The 18,713-nt window shown below is 38.9% G+C and overlaps 1 protein-coding gene across 1 annotated transcript in view; it reads left to right on the plus strand.

The window, feature by feature from the left end:
* Positions 1-18,713, plus strand: part of arhgef28a (Rho guanine nucleotide exchange factor (GEF) 28a) — a 380,773-nt gene that overhangs the window by 42,974 nt on the left and 319,086 nt on the right. The window contains exon 2 of the mRNA XM_048621117.1: positions 18,393-18,512. The gene's annotated coding sequence lies outside the window, so the exon portion shown is untranslated. The remainder of the gene's footprint in view (positions 1-18,392; positions 18,513-18,713) is intronic.

Here is an 18,713-nt window from a genome sequence, read left to right on the forward strand (position 1 = left end):
TTAGAACTGGCACCTTTCTTTGCAAAGTTAACTAATATTTTTCAAAAGTCATTTGTTATGTAATGGGAAATGCTTGAACTTGCCATTCATATCCATTATTATAAATTAAGATGCTACCACTTAGAGGTAAGACATGAAAGTGACAATTGTTAGAGTTATTACATAAACTTGCAATAGTTTTCTGTCCTTGTAATTTCTTCCACTGTCTGAAAATGTAGTTCTGTTAGGGTGTAAACTATACTCTGATATGAACACACAGTGAAATGAATACATGTCATGGTCTCCCGGCTAAAATAAATTTAAACATTTTGCAGAAAGCTTTATATAAATATGGACTTCTGAGAACATCAGTGGGAATGAGGTAAACATTATTATACATACTCACCTATGTTTGATACTTGATTCTGAATTTTTAGATCAATTTCGTTAACAGTTGAAGTGGTTCAACATGCCAATTTAATCTTAATTGAAGAAAATGTCTGAGTATTTCACATAGTTAGCTAAGATTGCCAACTGAGCTGATGTGCTGCAGTTAATGAAATTGCTGCTGATATTGGTGAGAGTGAGAAGTTGTGGCTTTGGATTTGGAATTATAAATAGCTACTTTTGTTTTTGGAAGGCAGGAATGGGATTCTTTCTTGTCTGTGCATATAAGCGATCAGGAGAGCCTGGGGAACGCATTGGACCATCAGTTCTCCAATTCGGTGTCAAGTGATGCAAAATGAGATGGAAACCAGGAGCACTTCTGAGAGTGTGAGAATGGAGGAAAGAGCAAGTCAGAACGAATACCTTAGATGTTCCCATTATTGCTTCAGTTGTGATAGCTGTCTTAGTGCCTGTTATACTCATTATGATCATGGAGTCGGAACAAATTACTACAGATGCTGGAATCTGTACTGAAAAACAACAAATGCTGGAGATCATAGCGGGTCAGACACCATTTATGGAGAGAGAGCAAGCTAACGTTTTGAGTCTAGATGATTCTTCATCAGAGCTGAAGTGAAGTGTGGAGGGGGCAGCATTTATGCTATAGTTGGGGGATTTTGGGGTGTATAGTGCTGGTGGAGAAAAGATGTTGATAATTCAGATTAAGTGATCAAAATGTAAGAGTGGCAATGCTGTATCTAACTGCCAGACTTGAAAGAATAGACAGTCCCATTGGGATGGGGGAGGGAGAGAGGACATGAAGACAGAGAATGTAACAAGTAAAGCTAAAAGAAAGAGAAGAAATGGGAGTTGGTTCACAATTTGAAGGTGTTGAACTCAATATTAAGTCCAGAAGCCTGTAAAGTGCTTGGTCTGAAGATGAGATGTTGTTCCTTCAGTTTGCACTGTGATTCACCGGAGCACTGCAGCATGCTTAGGGATAGATAAGTGGCCATGTGAGCAAGACGCTGTGTCAAAATGACCGGCTGTGGGAAGGCTGGGGTCCTGCTTGTGCACAGACTGGAGGTGGTCCGCAAAGTGATCACCCAGTCTGCGTTTAGTTTTTCCAAAGTAGAGTAGGTCACATTAGGTGCGGCGAATACAGTACACGAGATTGGAGGAGGTACAGGTGAAATGCTGCTTCACCTGAAAAGACTGTTTAGTCCCTTGGATGGTGAGCAGGGAGATGGTGAAGGGGCAGGTGTTGCACCTTCTGTGGTTACATGGGAAGGTGCCATGAGAAAGGGGGGTGTGTTGGAAGTCATGTCATGGACTAGGGTGTTCCGGAGGGAACAACCCCTGCGCAATGCAGACAAGGGGATTGAGGGGAAGGTGTGTTTGATGGTGGTGTTCTGCTGGAGGTGTCTGAAATGGTGGAGAATGATCCACCAGTTTCTGCATCCTTCTTATTAAAAAAAATCTTTTCAACAAGAACAGTTTACGTTTTGGTAATTGTGTTCTCAGTTGCTGCTTTCCCATTGACTTACATTGGCTTGGTTTCCAAAAAATGAATCACTAGTTCATAATTTTTCAAATGAGTGGGCACTTACCTCATGTGGGTAAAATAAACTGTCCAAAAAGGTTGCTGTTTGCCCTGACGCAAGCTCAGAACAATAATAGTTCTCTTTTTGGAAGAATGATTGGCCCTGCAGATGCATGCACTCACAAACCAGAGTCTGAGATTAGGCCCAAAATACTGTCCCTCCCTAAACCTGTTCATTTCAACATCTCCCTCTCCTCCATTAAAATGCTCCTTACATTCTATTGATTTGATAAAGGTTTTCATCGCTTGTCTATTTGCTCCACAACAATTTTTATTTCATTACGCTCTTGTGAAAAGTATTACATTAAATTGCATTACATTACATCCTACATTAAAGGTGTATGGAAGGACAGATTGTCCTTCATCTTGTTTGGATCAATTTTAAAAGTCATGGAATATCATAAGTAATATAACATTATTACAAAGGATCACATGGAACTGAAGATTTAAAATGTATTAATTTACACTTGAATGCCATTTCATTTTTGAAATAAACATTGATCATGTAATACATACATTTTGTGAATATTTTGCAATAAATTGAAAAGAATAATGCAAACATTATATTTGAAAATATAAGTAAACCAAAGTCACAATAGTCCTATTGGACCATAGGGCTGCTCTGTCATTGGAGAGGGATAACTGGTGGTGGTTTGACCTGAGGGTCAACGTGTTTCAGACAAGGGGAGAGGTTGAGAAGGAAAGTCTTTCATGGTAACCTCAGTCAGTGCAGAAATTGAACCCACACTGTTGGCGTCACTCTGCAGCCATCCAGTCAACTGAGTTAACAGATCCCTTTTGAAAATATACTTAATGTCATTTTTATATATGGTCAGAAGTCACATGACACCATGTTATAGTCCAACACTTTTATTTGAATTCATAAGCTTTCGCAGTGGTGATGAAGGAGCAGCACTCTGAAAGCTTGTGATTTCAAATAAACATGTTGGACTATAACCTGGCGTCATGTGAATCCTGACCTTGTGTACCCCAGTCCAATACTGGCACGTCCACGTCATTGTTACATACAACCTCCTTCTATCAGAGTGTAATTTACATTATTGGTTGGAGTCAGTGGTTTTCCAGAACAAAATAAAACAAGAGGTCTGATTGGCAAATAGTCATTATAATCATTCATCTTTATTGGTAGCCATCAGTTTGGTTGCAACATTTTACTTCTTGGAATGCACTTCCTTTGTCTTGAATTTCACTCATCTTCAACTGCAGTTCCTTCTGACTAACCTTCAGCACAGTATGAGAGCAGCTTAAAATCATAGAATCCCTACAGTGGGGAAAGAGACCATTTAATGCATTGAGTCTGCACAGATTCTCCAAAGAGCATCCCAGTCAGACCTAGGATTTCCCCCCACCAATCCCTGTAACCGTACATTTATCATGGCTAATCCACCTAGTCTGCTCGTTCCTGGACACTATGGGGCAATTTAACATGGCCAATCTACCTAACCTAAACATCTTTGGACTGTGGGATGAAACTGGAGCACCTGGTGGAAACTCACGTAGACATGGGGAGAATGTACAAGCTCCAAACAGACACAGTCACCCAGGACTGGAATCGAACCCGGTTCCTGGTGCTATGAGACGGTAGTGCCCCCACCTTTCTCCTTGCTGAGGGCAAGAGCAGAAACAACAGCATTGCCATCAGTGGGTGCAACACTGTCTTCTCCTCAGGCACATGACCCTCCACAGGCCAGAGAAGATGGACATTGCGATTCAGCTAGAAGGAGATGAGACATACTCTACAAGTAGAGGATCAGTAATGTCGATGCTTCTGAGCACTAGTGTTTCAGAAGGCTCAGGGTCCTATAGCAGATTATTGATATGTGTAGCCTCCTGGAACAAGGCCTCCTTACAGGTGGAACGAGTGGGAATGCATTGCCAGTGGCTAGCAAGATGCTGATCCCTGGAGAGCACTTTGGCGTCTCTGACTCTGAGCAAGTTAGGTGCTCTGTTCAGTAAGGAGGAAAAACATAATGAAGAAAGAGGGAAGGACCCATACACAAGAGTAACATTGAGATGTATTTGTGAGTGAATAAGATGAATTTCTGTGAGAATGTTGGCTGTCCAGATAGGATGTGAAGTGCCAGGAGAAAAGAATGAGTGCAGCTGCAAGGGGTATTGTTCTGAGGAGATCTATCCAGGAGAATGCTGGAAAAGCCATAATATGGACCTTGGCATCTGAAATTGCTCTACCACTTACCTGTCATCCCCACAGGAGACCCTGAATCCTCTTGGTAATCAGTCTCTAAGTGGTAGGCAGCACAACCCTGCTCTTGACTTTATTGGTCATTTCCATCCATGTTCTTCATGTTAGTTGGAAGATCATCTCACTGAAGTCTCTCAGATTCTGCAGTATGGCTCCCTGGTAAGGGTGAAACTCTGAGAAATCTTCTCATATTTCCTCTCCGTTCCTAAGGTTTTGGGACTGTTCTCCTTGGAGAGAAGGGGGCGAAGAGGAGACCTGATAGAGATTTTCAAACTCATGAGTGGGCCGGATAGAGTAGATGGAGAGAAAACTGTTCTTGGTTGTAAAATGAACAAGAATGAGAGGGCATTGACTTAAAGTGATCTGCAAAAGAAACAAGAATGAAATGATGAAATACTTTTTCATTCAGTGAGTAGTTAGGGTTTGAAATCACTGTCACAAAGTGTGGTTCAGGCAGGTTCAATGAAGGCATTCAGGAGGATATTGGATGATTATGTGGATAAAAATAATATGTAAGGATATGGGGAAACAGCAGGAGACTGGTGTTAGATACTGATGTTTATTTGAAGACACAGTGATGAGCTGAAGAACCTCCTTCTGTGCCATAACATTTCAGTGAATCTGAAAATACAATGTCAGATTTTAATTTGCTCTACAATAAGATCTATGCATTAGAACATCTGGAGATTGGTGGTGGTGGTTTAAAATCAATATTTTTTATTTGTAAATAGGATTAGGCACTGAATAACCTCAGTTCATGAAATGGTTAAAAACAGGCAACATACACTGAAAATCTTCAGATGGAAACAAAATTTTACAACAAGCATTTAGTTTTTTGTCAGAGTTATTTGGCTGTGATGCTACAGTGTCTAACTTAGAATGAACTATTCAAAAGTTTAAGAAGTTGACATTCTAAAAGTTACCAAATTGTTCTGACAAGTCAAGAGAACATTTTTCTGTGATCTCATTAACATATATAGCACTTTGGTGTCCACATTTCAAAATTGTTCGAACCATATTTGATTTCCCACAATTGAATGTGAAACTGGATATGTTGATTCTAACTTGACTGATAATTATCCAAACTTGATAGGTATGTTGTTAAAAATGGGAACAGATACTCCATTTTCAACTACTTCTTCCTCATTGAAATACAATTAAGAAGATCACTTGCCACTTAAAATAAGCCTTTTGCTGCTGATCTCTTAATTAGCATGGACAAAATAATTTGCAAGTAATCTTTCTGTTGGTGGAAGGTAAGACAAATTTAATAATCAAAATTAATAGAGTTATAGCTTCCATTTACTTCTCACAGTTTTATAAGTTATGGTGGAGGATGGTGCATAGCGTTTTACAACGAGTGAAGTGCTTTGGATGTGTGGTTAGTGTTTTAACATAAAAAATATCAGGGAGAAGTGAATCAAATGTGTTCCTCCTTATTTAAGTCACCATTTGATGATGAAAACTTTCTCTGTAGGCATAAATGCAAAGGAAGGCTGCACTGTTGAAAATTTTGATGTAGGTTTTTGCTCATCCTGAACCTTTGTAAATGGGGAAAATGTGTATTGTATGTTCACTTGAAGGGTTTGACTGATGCTAATGAATAGTGCACGATTTGAGCCTATGTTTTGATTGAGAAAATTTTGGTGTAAAGAACATAACAATAGGAGCAATATTAGGCAATTCAGCCCCTTGAGCCTGCTTTGCCTTTCAATACAATCATGGCTGATCTCATCTTGACCTCCAAGCCACTTTGCTACCCGCTCCCCAAAACCCTTCAATCCGTAGCTAAGTAAAAATCTGCCTATCTCCACCCTAGATTTACCCAATGTCCCAGCATCTATCGCACTCTGGGTAATGAATTCCACACATTCACAATGCTTTGAGAGAAGTAATTTCTCCTCATCTCTGTTCTTATCCCTTATCCTGAATATATGACCTCTCATTCTACATTGCCCCACGTGAGGAAGCATCCTCTCTTCATCTACTTTGTCAGTCCACTTTAGCATCTATATACCTCACTTAGATCTCCTATCATTGTTCTAAACTCCAGAGAGTACAGAACTAAACTGCTCAATCTGTCTTCGTAAGACAAACCTCTTATCTCTGGAGTCAACCTAGTGAATTTCCCCTGAACTGCCCCAACGCAATTACATCCTTCTTCAAGTTTAGAGACCAAAACTGTATGCAGTACTCCAGCTGTGGTCTCACTAATGCTTTGTACAGTTGCAATTTATATTCTGTTCCACTGGCAATAAATGCCAAAATTCCATTTGCCTTCCTTAGTACCTGCTGTACCTGCACACTAGTATTCTGTAATTCATTCATGAGGATACTCAGATCCTTCTGTACTGAAGCACTTTGAAGTTCCCCTCCATTTAGATAATAAATTGCCTTTCTATTTTTCTGACTTTTAATAAAATGTTTAAGACAATAATTGTTCATGCTCACCTCAGAAAGGTTTTCTCAGCCCTAACACAACATATGTTCAGAAGTCGGACTTTGTGTGATGTGATCTGTTGCATTTTACGGTGGAAACACAAATGGCTATTGATGTTCCTATCCTTTCTTCTGACTCTCAAATAAAACATTGACAAATTATTTCTCATGGTAACAGCTAGAGTTAATGTGCATTTAATTTGATACACATATTTAAAACTTATTTCCAGTAGCAACATGTCAGTAACTAGATGCAATGAAGTAAGGTTGCTGATAAAAGAATCAAAAGCAACATGAGGAAAAAGCAATGAGTGGTTTGGCCTTGGAATGCACTGCCTGTTTGGGTGGCATAGACAGATTCAATAATAGCATTCATGAAGGAATTTAACAAATATTTGAACATAGAAACAAATTCAGGAATCTAGGAATGAGAGATGGAGTGGAGCTAACTATATTGCACTTTTAAAAAGCCAGCATGACTTGAAGGGCTGAGTGGAGACTTTCTTTGCTGTATTATTTGATGCAAAGAAGCCAAATAAATTAATATACAGAATCTGTGACTATGTTTTTACTTTTAGAAATGAAACATTATGTCTCTCAGCCATTGCTCAGTGCTAGCACTCCAAACACTGAATCTGAAAGCACATGTTTCCTGGAGAAGTGAGCACAAAATATCAGTTGAATCATGACTGGAAAGTGCTGTCTTACATGAGAGTTATTAAACTAAGGCCTGTCTTTCCTTCCAGGTAGATGTTTTGATGGGGAGAATGTGGCACATGGGGTGTAATATCACTGAACTAACAATCCAGAGGCCCAGCTGGAGATATGGGTTGAAATCGTGTCATGGCAGCTCTATGGGAAAGTAAATTCAGTTGATATATCTAGAATATAAAGTTAATACCAATAATGGAGATCATGACAACAGTTATTGATTTTAGTTAAAGAAAACCCCGGCTAGTTCAGTAATGACCTTTAGAGAAGAAAATCTGCCAACCTTATGTGGTCTGACTTACATATGACTCCAAACCCATAGCAAAGTGTGTAACACTTTAACTCCCCTCTGAAATGGCTGAGCAAACCAAGGTCAAGTCGGGTTGGGCAACAAATGCTCACCTTGCCCACATGTCGTGAAAACAAAATCTCATGGCACTATTTTGAGCAAGACCTTCCCCACTCATAGAGAAACCTTACTTTGTACAATTTTCTGTTAGTAAGGAAAGAACATTTTAAACTTTTTTCTTGCTATCTGTGAAACATGTGATACCAAGGGACATTGGACATACATATGCAGGATATCTGGTTCTGAAGGCCAAGTCAGAACCTGGAACAAAACATCGCTGACCAACAAAACAGTACAATTCCACAACACTGACAACAAGATTAGCGTTCCATTTTCTTAACCCTGCAGGTCGTGCTAGTGGTATCAGGGAAGCAGATACTTTTACTCCCATTAACATTATATGTTGTAGAAAGGCAACTTGTCACACCCCAAAAGTTAAAATGACACAACAGTTAGTGCCAAAATATTACCAGCATATATCCTGAAAGTCATGTACGACAGCGAGTGATGCTACAAATAGCAGTTTACAAGAGACTGTTTCAAAATGCACTAAGTCTGTTCATTGGCAGAATCACACTACAGTGTAAATATGCAAACTCATCTTGGCTTCCTGAAATATTCTACCTGGCAGATTCCAACAGTCTTGTCTAGAGGCAGACTATCAGTATAAGCAGACCTCTGTATAGACACGGTTCTTAAAACTCAAGTTGTACCTACTGTGGCAGAGCAGATCACATGATGCAACTGATTTTGTCAGTGATTTTTGCGCCTATCACTTTAAAATGTTGAAATGTGAGAGGAAAAATATTAGCAAGGATATATCTGAGTCCCTTATAGGGAGGAACAGGAGAGTTCACAGTGGGGAAATGGAAATAGTAGAGCAACTAAACAGTTACTTTGCATCTGTCTTCATGGAAGAAGTTGCAGTTCATTTTACAGAAATACTAGGTGACCAAGGGACTTGTGTAACTTAAGAATTAAAAATAATTGGTATTGGTAAAGAGGTAATGCTTGATGATCTGAATTGAGGGTTGATAAATTTCTTGGATCATATTACCTTGACACCAGAATATCGAACAAAGTAGCAATAGTGATAATGGATGCATTTGTGGTTATCTTTTGTAATTCTATAGATTAGTTTCTGTAGGTTCCATGGGTAAGAAATGTAACCACACTATTTTATGAAGAGTGGTCAGAGGGGGAATGAAGAAATACAGACTAACTAGCTTACATGCATAGCAGGGAAGCTGTTAGAATCTAAACAAAAGGATATGATAAGTGAACATTTAGCAAGAGAGGCAAAATTGAGCAGAACCAACATGGATTTATGAAAGGGATATCATGTTTTGACGAATGTTGTCATTTTTTGAGAATATTACTTGTATATTATACAAAGGAGGCTCAGTGAATATGATGCTTTTGAATGTTCAGAATGCTTTGATAAGGTCCCACATGGGAGGTTAGTAAATAAAATTGGAACATATGTGATTGGTGGGATTTTTGTTAACAGGCAGAAAGCACAGACAATATGTAAACAGGCCATTCTCAGGATGGCAGGCTTTTGCTAGTGGGGTACTGCATAGGTCAGTGTTAGGTTCGCAATTGTTTGCAGTAGATGTGGGGACCAGCTGTAAGGAATCAGGATGGCAAATGGCATGCTGGCATTCATTTCAAGGGAATTTGAGTACGGAGCTAAAAATGTTTTGCTATGGCTGGATGGAGTCTTGGTGAGAGTGTAACTGGAGCATTGTGTACAGATTTGATCCCTTTATCCAAGCAAGAATATACTTTAAAGTTTTAGCAAAGATTTGTAAATCAACAACCTCAAGAATATACTTGCCATGGAGGGAGGGCAATGGAGATTCACCAAATTAACTCCTGGGATGGATGGATTGTCTTGTGAAGAGAGATTAAGAAAATCGGCTGTGTATTCTTGAGAGGTGATCTCATTGAAACTTAAAATTCTTAGAGGTCATAACAGGTTGATGATAGAATATCTTCCCTAGTTGGTGACCCTAGAAAATGGTTATGTCTCAGGATAAGGGAAAGGCCATTTAAAACAGATGAGGAGGATATGTTTCGCTCAGAGGCCTGTGAATCTTTAGAAATATGTACCAGAGGTCTATGGAAGCTCAATTTACTTAGCAGATTCAATACAGGAATCAATAGGTATCTGAAAACTAAAGCTATTAAGTGAATTGGCAGCAATGTAGGAAAATGGCGCTGAAGAGATGATCGGCTGTGATCTGGAGTGGCAGGCTGGGCTCGATCGTCTGAATGCCCTACTCCAGTTCCTAAATTCTCTATAGGCCAGGTACCAGGATGATTACATCTGACTCACAAAGCAGATTACCAAATCCATAGAAAGACAAAGAATTTCCTCTTGGTCGACACATTGATGTTCTAGTCTGTAAAGATATTCAGAAGGTTGATCAGTAGCAGTATGACCAAAGTGACTGTGAACAATTGCAATCAGCAACTGCCAAAGATAAGTGATCACAAAAATATGAGGAAGCGATGGTCCAGTGGAATTTTTGCACGATTAGTAACCCAGAGACCTAAGAAAAGCTCCAGGGAGCCAAATTCAAATCGCATCATGGCAGATGATGGAATTTGAATTCAATAAAAATCTGGAATTAAAAGCATAATAATGATTGTGAAAGAATTGCTTATTCATTATTAAAATTAAACTCCAGTTCACTACTTGTTTCAGAGATAGTAGGAACTGCAGATGCTGGAGAATCTGAGATAACAAAGTGTAGAGCTGGATGAACACAGCAGACCAAGCACCATCAGAGGAGCAGGAAGGCTGACATTTCGGGCCTAGACCATTCTTCAGAATTCTGAAGAAGGGTCTAGGCCCGAAACACCAGCCTTCCTGCTCCTCTGATGCTGCTGGGCCTGCTGTGTTCATCCAGCTCTACACCTTGTTATCTCCAGTTCACTATGATCTTTCAAAGGCTAAGAAGAGATCTGATGCAGGTTTTCAAAATCATTAACAGACTGGATAGAGTGGATAGGGAGAAACTGTTCCCATTTGTAAAATAACCATGATAAGGAGGCATAGATTCAATATGATTTGCAAAAGGAGCAAATGTGACGTGTGAAAATGTTTTCACACAGCGCAGTTGGTGTATGGAGTAAACTGCTTGGCATTGTGAGGGAGGCACGTTCAATTGAGACATGCAGGAGGGCATTGAACAATTATTTGGATAGGAATAACATTGCTAAGATGTGGGGAGAAAGCTGATGTTTAACACTAGACAATGATGCTGATTAGTACGGCTGGTGCAGAAATGATGGGCCAAATGGCATTGTTCTGCACTGTAATGCTTCAATGATTCTGTATGGTGATGATGTTCGATAAAGCCTGACAACTACTGAAGCATCAGTTCCTCGCTATTTTAAAGTCAGAAGTCATACAACACCAGGTTATAGTCCAACAGGTTTATTTGAAATGACAAGCATTTGGAGCGTAACTGTGGACTGTAACTAGGTGTTGTGTGACTTCTGACTTTGTCTGCCCCAGGCTAACACTGGCACCTCCACAAATTGTATTTTAGCATGTTGAGACAAAGACCAACATTTCGTCAGCTTTTTAATTATTTTTAATCCTGTGCACTAGTTTGTATTGATTGGGAATAAGATTGTACATAAGGTTTTTAAAATATATTTTTCTGATATAATTTGGAGAAAAAATGGAGTGTTAATTCATTTATGTGTAATATATACTACTATAACCCATATTTAGCAGGTATCCTATGATGTTGCTAACAGTGAGTTGGAGAATTTGCTGTTTTCTAAACAAGAACTTTTTTTAGCATGCTTGCCATCGTTGCTCAGATCATTGAGTGCAGGAATTGGGACATTATGTTGAGGTTGTATTGCATGTTGGTTAGGCCACTTTTAGAGCATTGTGTACAGTTCTGGTCGCCCTGATATGGGAAGGATATTATTAAATTGGAGAGGGTTCAGAACAGATTTACCAGGAAGTTGTCTGGACTGGAGGGTTTAATTTATAAAGGAGAAGCTGGATAGGCTGGGACTTTTTTCACTGGAGTGTAGGAGTTTGAGAGGTGACCTTATAGAGGTTTATAAAGTCATGAGAGCATAGATAAGGTGAATAAGGTCTTTTCCCTAGGGTGGATGAGTTCAAAACTCGGGGAAATGTTTTTAAGGTGGAAGGAGAAAGATTTAAAAGGGACAACATTTCACATTGTAAGCATTAGGAAGAAGTCATTTATGTAATACTGGTTGAATTTTCAGGAAATTGAAAGTCAACCCTGAAATGTGACCACTGTTACAGTTTTACATGGAAAATGTTTACTTGGTTCTGGAGAGCAAAGGCTGGGATTAATCTGATAACCCTACCACAGAGCTACCTTTGCAGGCACATTGGACCAAATAGCCTCTTCCTTTACGGTATAATTCCACAATTCTGATTCTACTTTGTGTAGTCCTAGATTCAATGGATGAGTGAACAATTGCCTCCTCTGATCAAGAAAAGGGAGCCTCAGGTTTTTAGAAAACATTTCCATGGGATGTTTGTGTTGCTGGTAAAACTAGCATTTGTTGCTCATCTCTAGTTGTCCTTGACCTGACCGAATTTCTTGGACATCTCAGAATGCAGTTAAGAGTCAATGGCATTGGTGTATGTCTGGAGTCACATTCAGGTCAAACAGGGTAAAGATGGCAGATTTTCTTGCATGAAAGCGTTTGTGAATCTGCTAGATTTTCACAAATCAATGGCAGCTCCATGGTCACCATTACAGATGGTGGCTTTATAATCCAGTTGTCATGGAGGGATTTGAATGTGTTCTGCAAAACATTAATTGGGCCTCTGGATTACTGGTTACATTTTATCTTAAAGTTGACTTTTCCCTCTGAGTGATATTGGAGTTTGGTTTTGATTTCTGGCATGAACGTAGAAGGTTCTGTCTGAGGCAAGAGTGCTACCAAATGAGGTAAATTGACATTGACAACAAAAGGTGTTGTTGCAGATCATTGAAGTTCAGTTGTATGGTATTGCCTAATGTCTGTTCATTGTGTAAAATGAGAACCTGGGCAAATTTTTTTTGTCTACATTTTATCTTGGATTAGGAAGTTGCCTTGCTAATTACTGTTCCTCTTAATGCTGGGTGTGTTAGTAGCTAAATTGCAATCTGTTATTGTTGATTTTCAACTTGTTCCTTTGTGGAAAACCAACAATATGCTATTTTAGCTCCAGGAAGTAGTCATATAGCAGCAAAGGATTTGTTTGTAGAAAAACAATCGTAAGCTTGTTTTGTGGCCTGGGTTATGTGCTAGCTTTGGTCCAATGGCAGCTGACATTCAAATAAGGTCAGTACCTTTTGAAGCTTGTTAAGTAGACTTGGGCAGAGTATTACGATGATATCTGATGAACTGTCCAGCTAGTTGGGACTGTTCTTATCTGGTTTCATTCTTGGTCTATCTAATTATAGCCAGAGCACCACTTGCAAAACTTTCTCTTTCTGCTCCTGCCCTGTTACTTCTGGTATCCAGGAAGGAATTAAATGTTGCCTCCTCCTACTTTTTATCCTTGTCCTGTCCCTTAACCAATCATCCAAGAGCACAAACATTAGTTTTCACATGTACTCAGAGGACACCAAGCACTACTCTGTCATGGTCACCTCTCTTGGTTCCCTCTACTGTTACTAAGCTGTCAGACTGTTTATCTGATATCCAGTAGACATTAGCAGAAATGTCTCCCAATGTAAGAATCAGGGAATTATAATTATTTTCTCAGATCCACTCCAAACTCTTAGTTTCCTCGCTACTGATTCAATCTCTTTTCTTGGTAACTATTTGACGCTAAACCAGATTATTTTCAACCTTTGTAACATTTGAGCCCTAAGCGAGCTTCTAGCCACAAATTCATGCCATCAGCAAGGTTGTCATTTTCCAACTCCGTGACATCACTGTCTTACATTTGTATTACTTATGCATATCTTTCTGACTGTTGGGGACTGGAGGAGTGCACCATTGCTCTAGTGTCATGACTCCATGTCTCACAACATAAATTAAAAATACCTTTGCTAGTTACCAAGATGACCAATTAAACATGTTTTTTAGGTTTTAAACAACAAAATCTATCAACCAAGTTTCTTAATGTACAAGCATTATGATTTATTATCAAAACATTACTTATTCAGTAAATGTGCAGTTATTGGTTAACGTATAGTTAGTAATATTGAAAAATAAATGTTCATCTCTCTGAATATCCCTGAAACACTCACAAACACACACACGCACACGCACGCACACATGCACACAGGCACACGCATGCATACACACAGAAAGAAAGCAAAAATGGGATTTCTCTGTGGCCATTAATTATCTGAAAATAAAAATCACTTAGGCTTTTTATTGAAGACAAAGGGAATGTATTGCTTTCATGTTCTGGCTCATTGGTCAAGTCACGAATCATGTATGGTGTCTCTGAAGTCTTACATACACAGCTTGCTCAGAAAATACAGTTTTGAAATGTTTCTTCAATTGCTGTTCAAAAGAACAAATAGGGTTCACCCTGAACTCAGCAAGAGGGTTTTCGTTTCAAAACTGGCAGAGATCAGCTGGGTAGCTTTCCTCCAACTTGTCTTGTTCTTATCAGGCATTTCCCCAAAACAGCGTTTTCAAAAATCTGTTCATGGGATCTGGGTATGGCTGGCTGAGCCATTATTTATTGTACATTCCTAATTATCCCTTGAATTTAGTGGTTTGTTAGGCCCATTTCGAGTCAACTGCATTGTTGTGGGTCTGAAGTCACACACAGATCAGGCATGGTGACAAATTTCCTTCCCTAAAGGACATCAGTGATCCTTATAGGGTTTATGACAATCTGCAATGGTTGCCATTGGGCTAGCTTTTCATTACAAATTTTATTGAATTCAGATTTCACCATCTGCCATGGTGGAATTTGAACCCAAGTCCCAGAGCATTAGCTTGCGTCTCTGGATTACTAGTTTAGCAACAGTATGCCACTGCCTTGCCACCAACTATGTCATCACCTTTCCTCTGAACAGGAATCCCTCCTGAACCATGCAAAGAAGGAGATCTTGAAGCCAGTCATTGTTCAAAACAGCCCAGAAGGGGTCTATAGCAGAGCAAGCAGTTATTATCAATCAGGTACTTTACAGAAAACCTTGTTTAAAAAGCCTCCAATATCCCCAGTGAACTTTCAATGACTTTAAAGAAACCACTGCAGGTATTTGCAGAAAACCTGAAATAAATCCATTTTCCACAATCCTGCAAAACCTCAGTTCTCCAAGCAATGTAAAACAAAAACCGTCTTCGTAAGTCACTTATAAATTTGCTGATCCAACACACTCTGCTGGCTGGTCTCTCATATTCTACCCACACAAAATGAAGTCATTCTATACTCTGCTTCCCATGACCTAACTTAACCTGTGGGTGTACGTTGGCTCCTGATCAAGCAACATCTTGATTTTCAAATTGTTACCCTTGTTTTCAAAATGGTAGTGTCTGACACCTAGATGAGCAGGAATATGAGAACAGTGCCACCTGCAAGTTTCCCTTCATGCCACCTGCCATCCCAACTTGGAACCATTTGCCATTCCTTAATTGTTGCTGGGCAAAAATCCTGGAACTCCCTTCTTAACGGTTCAGTGAATTACCTGCATCAGATAAACTGTAGTGATTCCATAAGACAGCTCAGAATCATTTTCTCAAGAGTAATTAGGAACGGGTCACAAATGTTAGCCATGTCAGTGATGCACACATTCCATGAAAGAACTCCTGCTGCACAACCACGTGAGATATCTGTGCTCCTCTAATTCTGGCCTCTTGAGCATCCAGAATTTAATAGGTTTAACTTTGGATTCCATGCCTTAAGTTGCCTAAAGCTCTGGAATTCCTTCTCTTCACCTCTCTGTCCTTTATTCACACGTTCCTCTTTTCAGAACTCCTTAATTCCTAAACTAAAAAGTTAAGTACTGTGGATGGGGAGATCTGACATAAAAAGAGAAAGTGCTGGAGAAGCTCAGCAATTCTGACAGCATCGGTGAAGAGAGCAACAGAGTTAATGTTTTGAGTCCAATGTGACTCCTCTTTGAAGATTTTGCAGCCAGAGTTGCTGAGTTTCTCCAGCACTTATTGTTCATTTTCCTTAAATCTTACATCATTTATTAAGCTTTAGGTCATTTGGCATAATATTTCCTTTTGAGGCCCAGTTTCATCCTTTGATTTATAATGCACCTATAAAGCATGTTGAGATGTTTGTTATATATAAATATAAATGTCTTTGTTAAGTACAAAATTTAGGATATATTACAGAGCAGCATAGGAGCTACTATGATGAAGTGATTTCAGGTGTTACATTGAGTACCAAGAAGCAAAAGAAAAATCAAGTTTTTTTTAATAAAAGTGAATATGTCTAACAGATCTATAAATATTTTTAGTTAAAAAGTACACAGTATGCATTGTTTTGTTTAGTTAGTAACAGTGGCAACATTCCACGCCTTCTAATGATTTTAAACTTGCATTAAAATGTAACAATGCAGAAATAAAGCTCTAAAATGATTGTTTAAGCTCTAATGTTCTGGCGTTTGTGAAGTTTCAAACCAAAATTGTCAAGACTAAATAAACGTACAACAAGAATTATTCTTCAATCAGTCTGCTTTGGTGGAAGTGAAAAACATATTTTGGTCTTTTGTTGGAAACATTCTAAACTTATCTGTATAATGATGTATTATTTTCTTGCCAGACTTCAAACAAACTTCTTACACCACATACATTGAAAAATACAAAACCAGGAAGGTGCCAACTTTGATTTCCAGTCTCTGCTGAATTAAATTATTTCAGCTAGGCACATTAAGAGAGAGAACATAATTGGCTGCAGCATCGCTGGATTAGGAACTGAGAAAGTCACCCAAAATTCCACAGTTGCAGTTCAATCATCCCTGCTGGAAGATGCTCATCTAGATGACAGGAATTAACAAAGCAAGATTGGCATTTGAATGGCTCGCTGACCTTCATTTTCTAGGCTCATGAATCTAGACTGGTTACTATTAATTGATACGTTTAGCAAAAAGAACTTGACAGCACAAATTCAAGCTTTCCTGGTTCATTCTCTGCGTAATATCATGTAATGTGGAAGTCCAAGATGAGATTTTTAATAAAAACTGAAAGAACTGTAGATGTTGCAAATCGAGAACAAAAACAGAAGTTGCTGGAAGAGCTCAGCAGGTCTAGTAGCATCTGTGAAGAAACATCAGAGTTAACGTTTCAGGTCCGGTGACCCTTCCTCAGAAATGTTAACTCTGATTTTAATTCTCAGATGCTGTCAGACCTGCTGAGCTTTTCCAGCAACTTCTGTTTTTGTTGTGATTTTTAATGTCCTGTATGGGTTCAGGTGCCTCTTTATCAGCATTGAAAATTACACAATCTAGATTGGAATGCCTTTAGGGCATCCTGCATGTCAGAATTCTCATCTGAGCAGGTGATACACCCAAAAGCTGTAGTTATCAGGGAATGATGGTTTCAGACGTTAAGCTGTGTGTTGTCCACATTCCTAGCTTAATTATACCAGATATTCATTAGCTCAATAACATCCATTGTTGATTGGTCACATATTGTAGAGGTCCATGTACTTACACAAAATATCAAGATCAAGAACTCAAGACTGTTGTTAAATCTGAGCTTGCTTGCTAGCATGTAGCTATGAGAAGGCGGAAATCATTCATAAATGTCCTCTGCAAATCAGACATGGGTTTTTTTCTGCATTTTAGAATCAAGTCTTCCAAGTGTGCAATGTAATAGCAATCTCCATAAGATTAAAATTATCCTTGAGGTTTCTTAAACAGACACGGTCAGAAACAGGCTTTATAGAGGTAAGAAATATTGTTACCTCAGCCACAAAACTCCTTGATAATTTGCAAAATATTTTAAAAGCATTTCCTTTTGCATTCACAGATGGCATTACTGAGCTGTAATTACATTGTGTATCCTTGTTATTTTAACAGAGGAAATGTCTTTATGGAAAGAGGATTCTGGTCTTCATTTCTGAATGCCTGGCAAAAGTTTTAGCTTTAATTGGGTGCTAAAAAGACCAAAACTTCCTTGCAATCTTGTATTCTGGCACCCCTTAGAGAACTCTGCGTACACAATTCAAGGGATGATTGAACAAAATAATGTATATCATTCATAATGCTACTTTTTTCTATTTCAGTTATTTAAATTGATAAATATTATAAAAATTTGGCACCTGATTCCTGGATTTGATGTAAAAGTCAATTTGGACATCATTTTGATACTTGAAACGTTTAAAAAATTATACAAATTTAAAGTCCTGAAACATGTTTTTACAGTCATAACTTGCAGAAACAAAATCTCTTTAAAGGCTCAAAGGCACAGTGGAATAAAATGTAAGTAATATATTGTATTCCTAAAGGCTTTGAGGGGCTCCACTATTGAATGGATTGGCAATGCACTCTAGTGGTAGACCCTTGTAATGCATAATTATATGATGACAGAGAGCCAACATAACTAGGTTTTTATTAATCTCTCTCTTTATCAACCCCTCTATAACCCTTTGAGCTCAGGGTGCATTACATACAGGCAGTGCATCATTAATATTTTAGTTATTTTTCTGTATCTGTAGTTATATGTGTTTGTGAAGACATGTTGATTTGCCTAATTCTGAAGTTTTGATTAAATTTCAGAGGGCGAGGAAGCAGTGTCCCTCAGTGACTGGGGAGTGAGAAGGAGCAGGAGTGTTTCTGAAAGGGTGGGAGTAAGAAGATTGTCCCAGTGAAAAGGGGGGAGTGTCCCTATGTGAAGGGGTAAGTGTCTTTGTGAGGGGGGAAGTGTCTTTGTGAGGGAGGATGGAATTGTCTCCATGAACGGGGGAGAGAAATATCCCTGTGAGGTGGGGGCCATGGTGGTGTGGAGTTTCTGTGAAGGAGAGGGTGGGGGTGCAGTGTTCTGTGAAGTGGATTCGGAAAGTGTAACCATTCATTACAGTATTGGTAGAAATGATCACT

Source organism: Rhincodon typus, chromosome 3, assembly GCF_021869965.1.
Source record: "Rhincodon typus isolate 14 chromosome 3, sRhiTyp1.1, whole genome shotgun sequence".
NCBI classification, from domain to species: Eukaryota; Metazoa; Chordata; class Chondrichthyes; order Orectolobiformes; family Rhincodontidae; genus Rhincodon; species Rhincodon typus.